The sequence below is a fragment of the Aulonocara stuartgranti genome (assembly GCF_965226115.1).
Source record: "Aulonocara stuartgranti genome assembly, chromosome: 8".
In the NCBI taxonomy this organism is placed as follows: Eukaryota; Metazoa; Chordata; class Actinopteri; order Cichliformes; family Cichlidae; genus Aulonocara; species Aulonocara stuartgranti.
In genome coordinates this window covers 11,268,617-11,284,535 of record NC_138959.1, presented here as the reverse complement: position 1 = coordinate 11,284,535, position 15,919 = coordinate 11,268,617, and positions in this window count along the sequence as shown.

The following is a 15,919-nucleotide window of genomic DNA, read 5'->3' as shown; positions in this document are numbered from 1 at the left end:
ACTGGGATGTAGATTTGTCTACACATATAAATTGTGAGTGGTTTTTTTTAATCTCGTGTGGTGGCTTGTGTTACAACGAAGCAAATCCATGGTTAATTAGTGGTGCGGTGTGTGAGAATATTAGTTGTGTGCAAATGACACATAGGATATGTATCTGTGTATCATCAGCCAAAGTGAATGTCACAATTTCCAAAACTATGACCAGAAAAATTACTAGGTGACACATCCATGTTTATTCTTAGAATAATAGCTGTATTTTTATATGTCTGTGTGGAAAGTCTTATAATATAGTGAAATATTGTTAAAGAGAATTTAAAAAATGCCTTAAAACTAAAGTCATGCAAGCTGTTTTCAATAATTTCAATAAATTGTTATAATCTATTGATGTTCAAAGCTTTGATGTTAATTTGATGTGTTTCCTCTTGGTGTTTGCTGTCTAATCTGGGTGATACATGTAAAAGAATATATTTGTAGCAAAGCAGCCTGTTTAATTAATGTTACACTCATCCATGATAACATTTTTATAAAAGTAATTAATGTGTAACATGTCTCTGGCAGATCAGACATGGTGTTTTATGAAGTGCAGTGAAAAGTCCAGTCTTCTTTATTTTGACAAGGAAAACAAAATGCTAATTTATTTTGAAAGGCAGTAGCAATATTTTGTTCACAGAAGAAAATACACGTAAAAGCTGTAATAAAACTGTCATGTAGTAAAACTGGAAACTATTCCATAAATAAAAATAACTTAAAACTAAAATCGCGTCAGTGTTTTATTTTTATTTTTTTTCTTAGAAATTTGATGCCGTGTCTTGCTAATTAATCAGGTTTTATGGCGGTTTTGATTTTTGTGAAGGAGACGCTCATGACTCATCGAGTGTCACCACTCACTGGCTAATCAGTGCATGCAGTCTGTTATTTTCTGCATGACTTTTTCAGTCTCTCACATCACTGTGGAGGAATTTTGACCTACACTAGTTCAGAACGTTGCTTGAGTTCATTAAGGTTTGCGGGCATTTGTTTATGCAAAGCTACCACAGCATTTCAATGAGCTTGAGGTCTGGACTTTGAGTGGGCCATTACAACACCTTGATTCTTTTCATTTTCAAGCATTCTGTTATAGATTAGCTGCTATGGTGGGATCATTTCCCAGTTTGCCAAAGTTTTAGCTGACAGATGGTCTCACATTTGTATAATTTGTGAACAGTGGAGCTCATGGTCAATGACTGCAAGGTGCTCAGCTCCTGTGGCTGTAAACAAACCCAAAATCCTCACCCTTCCACCACCGTGTTGACAGTTGGTATGAGGTGTTTGTGCTAAAGTTCTGTGTTTGTGTTTCTTCATTTTGGTCTGATTTGTCCAAGGACATTGCTCCAGAAGTCTTATGGCTTGTTGCATGCAGCTTTGCAAACCGAAGCCATGCTGCCTTTTTAGATAGAAGAGTCATTATCCTGGCATTGTTTTTTTTGTTTTTTTATTGTACTGTCACCCAATTTAAAATGTAAGGACTGTAGAGTATGATATGTAGCTCTTGGGTTTTTTGCAGTTTCACTGAGAAATGCATGGTTTGACTTTAAGTTGAATTTGCTGTCATTGGGTTAAAATACAGCTGAATGCCCCAGATTTGCAAAATATCAACTTCGACTTTTTTGCTTTTAGAGGTGGTCACTCCTTCCAATGATCTATTAAACAACTGCATTTGATTAGCAATTCCTGGCTGCTACTTACCTTCTTAACTCCTATGGATGCAGTAATACAGTAAATTTCCTTTTTCACATGACTGGAGAACCTCAATTAAAAGAGAAAAGCCTTGAAATTCACAGAATTGTTTAAATGGGGTATCGTTTAACATATTCTTGAACTGCTAATTTAAACATTTACTTTGCACAGTTAATATGTTGCTATGCTGCTGTAACTGGGAATGGATACTGTCATCCATACCTGCCCTCCCCCTCATTTCTTTTCTGTTAATGTGACCACACTGCAAACTCGGAAACTGAGCCCTAAAATCCAATAAGTATGTCACGAATTGCTATAACATTAATTGATCATCTCGATTACTGATGCAGCTGTAGCTTTTTCAATCTTCCAAACATGCAATAAAATCTGTTTAATCAACAACCAAAATGCCTGGCACTAGACAGTCTAATAATTAAATATCAGATAACTAACTATTACTGTTCAGATGCTGTGAATGGTTTCAGGTCCAGTAGTCTTAACAGTTGAGCAAAACAGCCTCATCTTGAAGTAGAATGTCAGACAGACAAATACAAATGAGCTTACTTTAATTTCTGTTAGTGCAAAGCTAACATAGCTTTAAAGAAAACCCTAACAATGATGATTAGTCTCAATTACAGCTGTATGTAACTGGACTCATTTGCATGGGGTTTTCTGTTTGCAGCATTGCCACTTGAGTCACATGTTCTCAACAGATGGCCTAATTTCATTGGCATCAGATGAGGTCTTTAGGGAGAGAGACACATTTAATTCTCCATTGGTTAAACCACTGAACCAGGTCGACCAAGTGCCCATTTAGCAAAGCTTCCATGAACTGGTCCAATTAAATCTGGACTAAAAATTAGGCTAAAGAAAAATGTGGACTCATGTGGATGAAACAGCTCAATGTGTCAGTGGTAGCACACTCATAGCTGTCCAGTTCCACAATAATGCAAATCATCATCTCTGTATTCAGTGAAACAGTGAAAAATGTTTAATTGAATCAAAGCACCCAGGAATACAGGATACACTCTTGTGCCTCAAATGCCTCCAGGTTAATGTGGGATTTTCTGATGCTGCCTTTATTTTAGTCAAGCAAATATTCTATATCATGGATCAGCTGAAGAAATAAATTAGTTGCAAGCAACTTCTATCTTGAAGTATTTACATCTAGCAAATACTACTATTGGTAGTAACACTATAGAACTAATCGGTCCGTGTCTTCTATCTTGCTAAGGGAAGGAGAAGTGTTTTCTGGTTTATTTTATTTATTTATTTATTTTAATGACAGCCAGTATCTGAGTTTCCATTTGACTGACCTCCTGCAGCCTGAGATGATGATCATCTGCAGTACAAACTGTGCCAAACCACTGAGGGGCTTTTAGTCTAAGTGGCACCCACCAGAGAAACGGGCAGAGCTGAGCTCCCATGTCTTTTTGGGTCTGCTTCTTCCACAGATAGGAGTTTCAATTTGGTCTCAGGAGTTCTTAACAAGTCTTCTTCAACAATCCACCCAACTTATCATTTTTATAATGGATTGCATTTATATTTATATATCAAAACACTTTACAATTCCACTATTCATTCACTGGTGGAGTAGCCACAGCTGACAGAACTGACTGACAGAAGCGAGGCTGCCATATCGCGCCATCGGTCCCTCTGGCCATCACCAGTAGGTGAAGTGTCTTGCCCAAGGACACAACGACCAAGACAGACAGAGCTGGGGATCGAACTGGCAACCTTCCGGTTAGAAGATTAGCTTCCCAACCCCCTGAACCACGGTCGCCCTATTTTATGGTCAAGGGGGAAACTGGACCCTATCCCAGCTGTCACAGGGTGAGAGGCAGGATACACCAAGGAAAGGTTGTCAGTCCAATTCAGGGTTAACACAAAGCGACAGCAAACCATTCCCGCTCACATTCCCAGAGAGAACCAGAGACAGGGATACAGGAAATTCTCTCTTGCTGTGAGAGAGCAACCTTTTCACACATATTGTATTTACACCGATCAAAATAATTAAAGGAAGACTTTTTTAATCAGAGTATAACATCAAGTCAATTCATTTTCTGGGATATTGATCTGGCCAGTTAAGTAGCAGAGGGGGTTGTTAATACGTTTCACCTGCTTTGGTGTTAATGACTTCATGGGGGCCTGAGAGCCTGAGCCCAGTGTCTAGTGGGCCCTGTGCTCACTGCCTGTTACCATTAAGCCTGGCCTTGGCATTTGCTATAGAATACCCAAATTAGCAAGTCCATCGGCACCCTGTGTTTTTCAAAAATGTTACAGACGTGACAGAGACTGGAGAACGTAATGCTGCCTGTAACGTCGTTCAGCATGACCAGAATGGTGGTGAGTTTGTGATGGTGTGGGGATATGATGCATGGAGGGAATGCATACAAGCACATGTATACAAACTACTGAGCACTATTTTGAGTTGCTGGAATTAAATTTTACCAAAATGAACTAGCTTGCCACGTCTTTAAATTCAGCCCTCTGTATTTTGATAATTTTCATTTCAAACAAACAATCTTTCATTCCGAATACATTTTAGTATAGATATCTATTATCTTTTTTTCTTTTTTACATTGAAATCTGATGTGTTTCTTTAATTTTTTTGAGCAGTGTATAAAATATGGATACAGATGGATGTAACCCTCATGATGGTCTAAAAAGTGATGCACACTAAAATGCCACTGACCAGCACAAGGCTTAAAAACAGTCCGCTATCTGACATCACCCAGTTCCTACTAATGGTAAATGGACTTGTAATTTGGCAGTGCGTTTCTACTCTGAATCTCAAAGAGATTCATGCAAGCACTTGTTGTGTCTAACATTCACACGCGCACTCCCAGTCTGATGAATGCACCACTTACAATAATCCTACAAATGTACTGTTTACACAGAGTGATTAAACAGGAATTTGTACTTGCATCTGACAGGCCAAAGCAGTGGCTTGACAAATAAAGTGCTTAAAGAATAAGCATTGTTTGTAAAGAGCTCAGGACGCCAACTAATGCAATAACTTTTTTTTCCGTTATGTTTGTTGACATGACGTCATGAATTAACTGAGTGAGAATGCAGGTGTAAATTCTTCAACCTAAACGCTATATGGCATTATGCCTATATGCTTGCTTTCAATAAACTCTGAGCTGTTTATTGGCTGAATTTAGCTCCACAATAAGGGACAAACAGCTCAAAGGTCCAATATTGGCTGTCCAGCTCAAAGGTCTATTGACAGAACACTACGATTGGTTGTGAAAAGTGAGTGCTGATGGCAACCAGCGCTTTCACTTCATGAGGAGCAGCCTGTGACAAGACTTGGCGGTGAGATCAATGGCGGAAGCCCACCTGGAGATGGATGATGGGAGAACATTACCACTAATAAGCCTCTGCCACACTGCCGACAGAGTCAGGACCTTGCTTGCTAGCTGCTATCGACTAGAGAGGGAGAGTAGAGCAGAGCTGTCCATTCACATATCCTCTTTCCTGCTCGTGTGCTTGGCAGAGTACAAGAGAAATGAAAAGCAACTCTCTGTAACAGAGAAACACGAAGGCAAAGTAGGAGAAGAGTTCTTGAAAACTGAGAAAGTATTTTCAAATATTACTTCTTTAAGAGTGCAGAAGCACTGAGGATCACAAATCATGCAACTGTTATAATCACTAATCCCGGTGTACTGTGCTCATAATGAGGATCAGTAATTGGACATATGCAACATGTATATTTTTTAAAAAAAGCTACAAGATTACATGACTCCATTCAGCAGCTAATTAGTTACTCTGAACCTGTCCTTTCACTGTTAATATTATCATCAGGTAATTCAGAAACCCAAGTACTCATGCAGCCTGCTTTGAAAATGAAAATGAGCTTGACATTTTCCCTCCAAAATGGGACAGGAAAGAAATGTCCTATTGTCTTGTGTCTCAAATATTGACATTTATGAGGGAATTCAAAGACATTACCACTGCCATTCTTACAATATTTCAATTAAGGCTGGGTTTATAGTTAGCTGTCTGTTTTCCCTCACAAAGGTATACTGATAATGGCCATACTGGCATTTATGGGGAAGCTGATCCCAGGGCAGGAGCTACATTTAGACATGTTCTTGAAGCCTAATTGGGTGAGAAGTGAGGTCCCATTAAATAATATGTCACAGAACAGTATGTGCCAAGAGCTGAAATGAACTACTTCCACAGTACCGGTCCCATTTAATGTAGATGTGAGAGGATCATTCACAGTAATTTCCAAACCTGGTGCATTTCAGCTTAGATTAAGCAGCTTTTTCAGAGAAGGAAAGACAACATTAAAAGCTAGGCGAAGGATTTGTTTCCATCAAATAAAGAACTAACTATTCATATTTTCTGACAGACTGCAGAATAACAGCAATAATTATTACTGAATGAAAATGTTGAAATGACTCCAGTCTTTATCACACACTTGAATTTCACTGTAGTAGAGCGGCTAACTTCAAGCTCTTCACTTCAGCAACTGTCAACAGTTTCTTCAGCTGTTGTGATAATGTTATAATGAGGCTCTGTTGGATGACAGCATGACACCCATTCATCTCAAAGCACACTGCCTCTAACTTATTTTCCTATTTACTCTGTTCAGCCCAGGTACTTGTTTTCTCATGGTTTCTAAACTATAATCCATCCCCAGACTGCACATTATCCAAGCCAGGCTACTGTAAACGTAGCACCTAAACAGCGTTGGCAACGTATGATTCATTTTGTGATTGGAAGATCAATAACCAATTTGAAGATGACCTGGTGGAGAGGATCAAGATTGCGAAGCTATGCTCCGATGTGCAGTGTAAATCTCGGCTGGTGGATGTGTGTCCAGGCCTGCCACAGGCTCCTGCTCCGGGGGAATGATTTATGCCTCGGCCCTGCGATGAGTCCAGCAGTGGTTGTGCTTTCATCGAACAGGCGTGGCTAATTTGAGTGGCCTTGATAAAGGAGGTTTCTGTGTGAATAGTGGGGACGGTAAGTGTAAGGGTTTTACAGTTAGAAAAAGTGAAGAAAGTTGTGTGTCGGGGAGGAGGAAAAAACCTTAAGAGTCATTGAGCATTGCAGTCATCAGCATAATCATTACTATAAGCACCTCACAGCAATAAAGATGTCTCTATGTCTTTGAAACACTTGCATGCGCTTATTATATTTAAGGAGACAAACAAAAAGAAACAGAAAGTCTTAGTCCATGACTTGAGCAAGTTAAGAAGGTAAATGGTTGTGCCAGGCCATCATCTTAAGACCAGAGTCAATCATACACTAAAGCGCTGCGAAGAGACAAACGCTTAAATGCTCTCCTCACATCGAAGTAACAACCGCTCGTCTGACTGCACGACCTCCCAGTTCAGCATGAGAGCTGGTTGCATAAGTGCAAAATATGAATGGATCCAAGGCGACAGGAGGGAGAAAAGTTAGATGGAAGGAAGTCATTAGGAGAGCTGCACTCTCCTCACAAACCCTATCTCAGTAATGCAGAGAAATTTGCAAACTGGCCATGAGTTCTGAAGGATATCTCATAACACTTGACAAGTGAAAATCGCCACCAGGCAGCTAATGGCTATGCTGTCAAGAGGGCAAATAAAAAGGCATGAGTTCGCATGCATGTAGGCTTTGTGGCTCTGGTCATGTGAGACATGTTTTCCAAAAAGGCAATTCTCTCATTCCCTAAATTCCCCCAACAGATCTACTTAGCTGCCAGGCCAGATGTGAGGTGCGGGGATCGTTGGCCTTAGGAAAAAGAGGTTGACTGAGGAGAAGAGCGGCGAAAAAAGGTGTGCTTCATTAAGTGCTCAAATCCCAGGTGGCCATTTGTCCCAGTAGCACTGTCCCTGTGGAGCAGAACTGTGTAGGGTGAAGAGGAGATGAACAGAGGCCCCCGTCAGCAGAAGCAGCATCCTCGAGCCCACAGCTGCCAATGCCTCCATCGGTCTCAAGACGTCAGTAACTAAACCACACACCACGAAGCAGGGCTCGCTCCCTGACCGCTGCCAATTACAGTGACCCATTAAGAAAAACAACTGCTGCTTCAGCAGATGGAAGAAAATAAATGTTTATTTGCCTGTTCTGTGAAAGAGGAGTGTAAACTTATTTTGAACCTCTCATCTAACTGAACTTTACTTTCTTATTTTCACGTAACATTTCAGTTCTTAACATGCCAGAGGGTGTTTTAAAGGGACATTTTACCAACCTGACTTAACAGCATTGTCCAGGAATGTACATCTGAAAAAGCAGTTTCATTGATGTTTTTTTTTTTTTTTTCAGAAATTATGGTACAGTTATTGAAAAGAAATCCACACACCTTGTTGTGTGCAATTTGAAGCAGGAAGTATTTTCTTTTGCAGAAGCATGAAGTTAACTGACATAAGGGGGACACCGGTCATGCACTACCATGAGCCTCTCATCATGGGTAGGTGCATACTTTCTTCTGTCATTCTGTAGAAATAAAAAAGTCCTATATGAAGGGGCTCAAGGCTTGTGGACTTTTCTGATTATCCAGGTCCAGATCCAGGTTTTCCGGAAAGGCAGAGCAAGTATCCTTATATTCATGAAAAGCCAGATATCTCTACCACACATAGATCACCAAAATTAGATAATTAAGGCCAGATTTTGAGAAGGAAAAAAGATTTTAAGGTGAATTCTAAGAAAAAAAACTTTGTAGTGTTATTTTAACATGTACCGGTATTGTTGTTTATTAAATTATTTTTTTTCATCTTTCCTATTAAGAAAGATGAACTGTTACCGATGTTTCTGTGTGTGACCTTATCATAAATATAGTTTATGCTATATCAACAAAGACCATACATTCCCATTAGTTTCTATCCAAATCAGCAAAATAAGTACTGTGGATATAAGCTAATTTCATCAGCCTTTACAAAGCTACATTTACCTGATACCTGGAATGTTGGTAGAAGTAGTTTTTATTTTAATCCACGAACCTAACTAGCAGAAAGGAATTTAGATTTTTGTTTATCATTCTTCCCCTACTGGTAAAGCAAATATCACAACTGAAATACAGACAATACCATAGGGAATGCACATACTGTGATCAACGAACACATTATGCAACATAGTTCACAGGGGACTTCCCTGTGATATAAACTTAATCCAACCATGAAGAGTTCTTATGAGAAATAAGATTAAAAACTTTACAGACAGCACAGCTGTGAAATAATGCCGCGTGACCTCTTTTCACAGATACAGCTTAAGTGTTTCCTGTACATTCTTGGGCTCATTTGTGTCTATTTACTTCCACGGGGCCGTGAAGGCACATGAAGGAGGTGCCGAGAAGGCGAGTCAGCGTCGCAAAGTAATGGTCCCGAGGTAAATGAGCAGCTGCAGCTTGCAATATCTGGTGACACAGAGAATCCCTTTGCCGAGTCTCTCTCACAAGAGAAGGGCTCATCTTAAATCATCCTCTGATTTCTACAAGCAGCGCAACAATATCTCACTCCAAAGACCGAAGCTGCGGCTTTTTATGGGTGCTCAGGTAATTGAGCAGCAACAGCGGAAAAGATCTCATTCACTTATGCGTGAAGGAAGTGTATCTAAACTAAATGACTGGTGAACTGAAATGGGGATCCCACTCTCCATCTCTTTGTCGCCTTTTAGGAATATGTCAATAAGATGTGTTTGTGAACTTGCAGTGTTTGGCACTGGAGCGATGGCGTTATCTGGGCTACATGTGTCCTGGTGTAAATAAGCTTGTCAGTTTAGCCACAGGTTCATATGTAATAGAGGACAGGGCTGAGGGATGACGGTAGTGCTGCTTTATAGCTCCTCAAGCCACACTTGTCAAGGGAAGTGGCCTACAAGACAGCTCAGATAGGCACAACAAATAGGCTTTGTGTCTGTAGTTTACAATTACCCAACACTGAGATAAACTATAAGGCGACTGACTCAGAAATATATGCTAGCAAAGATTCACCGTTGCTTATGCCAGACAGAAGCCAAACATCATAAAATTTTACAACACTGACAGCTATGCAAAGAAAAAATAAGAGAATAAGGATTTTATATTATGGTCGCATGAAAAAGAACGAGAAAAAACTGCCAACATTTGTAAATCTATCCACTTTTTTTCTTTTGTGATGCGCTTTAATATATCATATTAACCTCATGTTAAGAACTCAGTCATGAATAATCTTAAGCAGAGAGGAAAGATAAAATAGTCTTTTTCAATTAGAAGCCATAAATCCCCTGAGTTATCTGAGGTAGCTGCTAGATGTTATTATGTTTCATTTACTATGTGTTGATTAAAAAAATATGTCTCCTAAAGGACCGGGGGGCTTTAAAAAGGCCAAGCAGGAAATTACATTTTAACCAGGAAATCCTCAACTCTAACCCTGTGGGAACAAAGACAAGTACTACATTTGGTTTCTTAATTTATCTGTGACTAACAGTCAGCTATGCATTTCTTGTCCTACATCCAGCAAAGGGACCACTGCATTGTGTGCTGCCACCCTAACAGTGACAGTTTTGTAACAAGCCCAGTGCACAGCAGAGCCTTGGGGTTCACTCTGCCAAAGCTACTCTGAAAAGCCCTGAAAGCGCTTTCAGACAACTCCCTTCACTCAACGGACAGACAGAAACAGAGTCAACCAGCGACACGTGACGGGTCCTTGCCTCGAGTCACCACGCAGTGCTATTCTCCATGGTCCCCACCCTGTCAAAGACCCATCACATACATGCACAAAACAACATATCAAGCATTTTATGGGATACGTTGAAGGAAAAATTGCAGCTATGGCTTTCTATTGAATGTTTAACTGTTTGAAAGTTAATCTCAGTATTGAAAAAATGTAAAACTGCAGGTTTGTCCGATAAACAGTGAAAAACTGTAAAGATCTTCAATTTGCAGTGCAACATATCCTCATGTTTAAATTAGAACCCACCATATTTTGATTCATTATCTACGTCTTAGTGAGTAAAGTCTACTTAAACTTATTTTTGTTACTTTGTTTTCTCCCCAGTGACCGTGTGTTGGAATCTAATCATATCCTGAAAATGATCAAGGCCAAAAGCCAGGAAAATGTCTCCTTTGAAATGTTTGGGAAGCATCTGCCTCCGGCACCTTTGAAACCCCGATAGAGACATCTGTCTGATGCGGTAACATGCCCAAAGTACCCGAAGATCAACACTGACATGTATATCAATACATTTCACTTGAACGCGTGGCTTTTTTCAAATAATACAGTAATTTGAAATATTTTTAAAGCCTATTTTAAAGGTGTGTTTCATATTCCCTAATAAGATTCACTGCTTTGAAATTTTTGCCAGGGAACGAAATATGTTTTTCTCTTTCTGAAATTATGATTGGTCTTGTGCGGATATGGAACAGATGGTGTTATCTACCTCACGGGTGAGTGAAGCAACAAGTGTGCAATTAAAGGCCCGAGGAACTACTTCATTCAAAAACACAAACTCCAGAAAGCAAACCAGCACAACTTTAAAAAAAAAAAAGAAGAAGAAGAAGACAACTTCCTGCATGGTGCATTTAGAGAGTTAAATTTGATGTAGTGAATCCAAATGCATGGCAAAAATGGAAAATCAGCAAACATGGGCACTAATGAACAGTTCATGCAATTTTAAGTGGTCAGCACTTTGCAGGTTCTCTCAGTTTTATACACTCACATTTGAATGTGCTCTTTCTTCTGCAAAGGCCTATCCAGCAGATTTTTAAGAACTCTGACACTGAATTCAATAGAAATGCTAGGAAGCTAACACATGCATTTTCTCCCATATACAATTATGGCCAGAAGAACTGCTCTTTTTCCAGTGTGGAATGATTGTACAGCAAATGTCTTTAATGAGGTTTAAAAAAAAAGAAATGCTCGCAAAACACAAATTGAAGCCAACATATTCCTACTCCTGCATGCCAGAAGGGATGGCCTTCCTTCATCTTTCATTGAAGCCGAGTCAGTATCAATCACATGACACTCCAGTGACAAATAGGCAATCAAATAACACAAGGAGCAAAAAATTATTTCACTCACTCACTCCTTGACCTTACAGAACGAGCAGTCAGTTTAGGTATTACTGCTGGCTATCAATTAAAATTGATTTTTCTTTTGGATCAATTGCTGTGTAAACATTTAAACAAAAATGGTCATAGAAAGCTGTCACTAATAAATAAAAACTGTTTAAATGGATTTATCCACTACCTCCACGCTCTATACAACAGCCCATATTTATTTTGGCTGCTGGCTGTTTAGGCCAAATAAAAGACAATGCAAGCAAATTTTCTGGGCAGCAAAGGAACTGCCTTTGGACGAGGAACCATCTCAGCATGTGTAGAGCCGGAGGAGAGACAAAATTACCATCAAACGATGGCAACTATGCCACTGCTGAGGCACCACACAGGACGCAGAAGAAGTAGTCAAACATTTAGGTCACACTGAGTTCAAACACACACACACACACACACACACACACACACACACACACACACACACACACACACACACACACACACACACACACACACACACAGATACAGCTGTGTGAGAGGGCATTTACAGATACAGCTGTGAATCATGATGGCACAAATCTGATTAAAGGGCAAAGCAGTCTGAAATTTGTTAGGTATATTTGTTCATCTGCTCTCTAACACAAATATCACATGGAAACAACTCAGTGCATTTTGACATTTAGAAATGATCAAGATAACCTGCTCAAGTTCAAAGTAAGCATCAGAATGTGGCAGAAAGGTGATTTTTGTGACTCTGAATATAACAAGTTTGTTGGTGCCAGTGAGAGTCAGCCACGTCGAGGAATTAGTGGTTTTATTAAGTCCAATATGGCAGAAAAATATCAAGCAATATGTGTATGGTGTCATGTGAGAAACCTCAATAAAAGATTAGAAAGTGTTGTCTGGTTTAATAACTTGTTTCTGCTAAAACGTTCAGGCCAGGTCAGATATGTTGGCATAAACAACATGAAATCGTGAATCCATCCTGCCTTGTATCAGTGGTTTAAAGCAGTTTCTTGAACATGAAAATGAGTTCACTGCACTCAAATGGAGTAACCAGATCTGAATCCAGTAGAGTTCTTTTGGGATGTGGTCAAACTGGAGATTCCCATCATGGATTATGGAGCAACTGTGTGACGCTATTAATTCAGTTCAATTCAGTTCATGCAGCAGCAAATCACTACAACAGTCGGAGGAAACCTCAACAATTATACAACCCCTTTGACCAAGCACTTGGTAACAGTGGGAAGGAAAAAATCCCTTTAAAGAGGAAGACCTGTTAAAAGGGCGTTTTAACAGGTCTTCTAATACTAGATTGGAGTCCAAGCTAATATTTGCAAGGTGTAAGTAATAAAGTGTATATCTAAACTTAAAAACTTAAAAATAAAAACAAACAAACTACCACTGCATTACACTTCAGTAAGAAAATTTCCCACTTTTCTCTAATTAAATAAAACAAACCAAAATGGAAGCTAATGCACAATTTATTTCAGCTGCTGTTCTGCCAGTGCATCCCTAAATGACACATCTCGTATTTCTTCTCATTTACCTTTGACTTTTGTCGTAGTAAGTGCAACAAGGGACAAAAATGTCCTGCACATAAAGCGGGACAACCTGGTCACTCTAAACTTAGCTGACTGTGTCCCGCACCAGCAATGTAGCTACTTTAATAGGATGTACCTGCGTTAAAGATCTTGCTAAAGAACATTGTGCAATAAAAACTGCAGCGCGGAGATTAATTAGAGCACGCTCAGAGCTCTTTGATGTCTAAATATTTAATTATAAAGAGGTCATTTCTTTAAAAGTTCAGTCATTCAGTTTTAAAATGAACTGCTTATATGCACAATGAAGACAAATTAGGACATACAAATCCCCCAGTTTGATTCTACATAGGCTGACCTTGGGTGAAGTTTTAGGTTAGTACGCTTAGTTCTGTCTATTTCGGTGTTAGCAGTGACTATTTTTACATATATTAACCATCAATGCTACTACCAATACTGTAAAAAACATAACCTATTTTCCTAGATCAGAATCATTTGCAAATTAGCTGCATGCCATTAGAACTCAATTCCCCAGGTGTATTTGCAACATTCATCCTTTTTTTTCCCCATAAGGACTTTACCATGGAAAAGGACACAGTATGAATAATTAGCAAAAGGCTGCTCGTGACAGCGAATCCTATTTTGGTTTTATGTCTTCAGTCCAAACAAATACAAGCCACAGCTCCCAGGGTTTCATCAAACATATCAATATTCAGCTGATAATACCTTTAATCTGTGGCCAAGAAAACCTTGCATAACTCCTCAAAATGCTACAGGGAGTTTCCACTAATGATCAAAAATGATGAGGAAATATGAAGTAAATAGCTTATAATTAATTTTAATAGGCCTCCCAATTTATAATACAGCACCCTACATTATCCAAGCTGACCCCCTTGGATGGAAACAAAACACAAGTGGATGTTTTTTTATTTTTCAAACTTCAAAACGAATTTATTAATGGGCTGTTTAATGTGTTGTCTTTGTTGTCTGGGCTGCATTGATGATTCGGTCATAATCATCAAATAAGATGGCTTTACATTAGTACGCCATGTAGTCTATTTTTACAGTGCATGTGTAATTATTTCTGCTAACTCGCCTTATTTAACATATGAAACATAAACTTAAATTTGAGTTTGTTTTATTATCATACTGCTGATAATTTCCTCCTAATGATGCAAACAAGCCCCATCCAACCATTCACGTACACAGTTCCACAAGTGCCTTTTGTGATGCCTACGCACATTTAATGTCACAATCACATTGTGATGGATGTATCGGGTCAACTCGGGGTTCAGTACCTTACCCAAAGATACTTCAACATGTACACTAGAGGAGACAGGGATCAAACCACCAACCTTAATAGGTGACATGATTTAACTCCTGAGCCACATCTGCCTTAATTAATAAACATAATAACCATCCACCCATCCATTCATTCACTTCTTATCCCGTTCAGCCACCACTGGACAGGTGGTCAGGATATGGTAGACGATTCTCGAGGACAGCTTTTTCAATGATAAACTTCCTGAGTACCGCACTTGGAGCCTAGCGCAAAGCCTGGCAAAAATGTACACTGCTGGAAACTTTGTTAATAATTACTTTGTTAACAGTGCAGTCACCATGGGGAAAAATACCCCAAGTGGCACAGGAAACCTTTTTCCAAAGTCCAAATTTATTTACTCAAAAAGCTTTTTTAATAGTCTAGTGGTTTTTATTTGGATCAGCCTGCTACAAAAGAATCACCTTTTACTCCAATGCCAACTTTTGTTTCTCTTTGAAGCACTAAAGGGGCCGATCTTTTGTAATTTAGCTTTAGAGATGTGTACATTTGTCTGCACTAAATTTCATCACAATCCATTTACAATTTTTTTTTAGAATTTAGCATTAAAGCAAAAGTGGGTTCCCATATTAATTAGGATTAATCACTGAATTTATGTACACAGTGTCTTGCTCGATGTCTAAAACAGCAAAAGATATTCTACATACTATAAAATAAATAACCAGTGGAAGCAAGCTGAAGAGCTAACAGAATATAAGCATACACAACAGAAAATTACTTTAAAGGACCCACTCCATACTGAGATCAATCTCGAAACTCCATTATTAATAGGACTTTTCATTACCAGACTGCATTACAGAGATGTTTAGAAGACTAAACACAGGGCATGTTTGTGACTTTCTGACAGATGGCAGGCTAAAGGTCGAAAACACACATGAGGCTCACTGTAGAGGGATCAGTCCAGTAGGATACCCCTGTGTGTCTATGGTGGAACCCCTCTGGAGAGATGCCACCAAAGGCTTTTTTGAAGCCAGCAAGGTACAAAGAGAGACCCCCTGCTTCAGGCCCTGATTCTATAAAGGCAGACAGCACCAAGCTTAGAGGCACCTACATATCTCTCATTTGCTTACAAGCTCCCATGAATCCATTCAGCAAACAAAACTAAATTAACATTCAACAAAAAAAAATATCATATAGTACTGTGCAAAATTCTTGAGCAGATTGTAATTTATGTTTTACTTACAAATGAGTCAGGCTTTCTTGGGACAGTTGCTGCTTTTTCACTCATTTTCAGTGCAGTCTTTGTACCTGACAATTTTCAGAAGAATTTATTTTCATTTATTGAACAACTTGGCAATCATCTATACATCCTTGAAGCTGAAAAAGACACCTAACTCAAGGGATAAACCA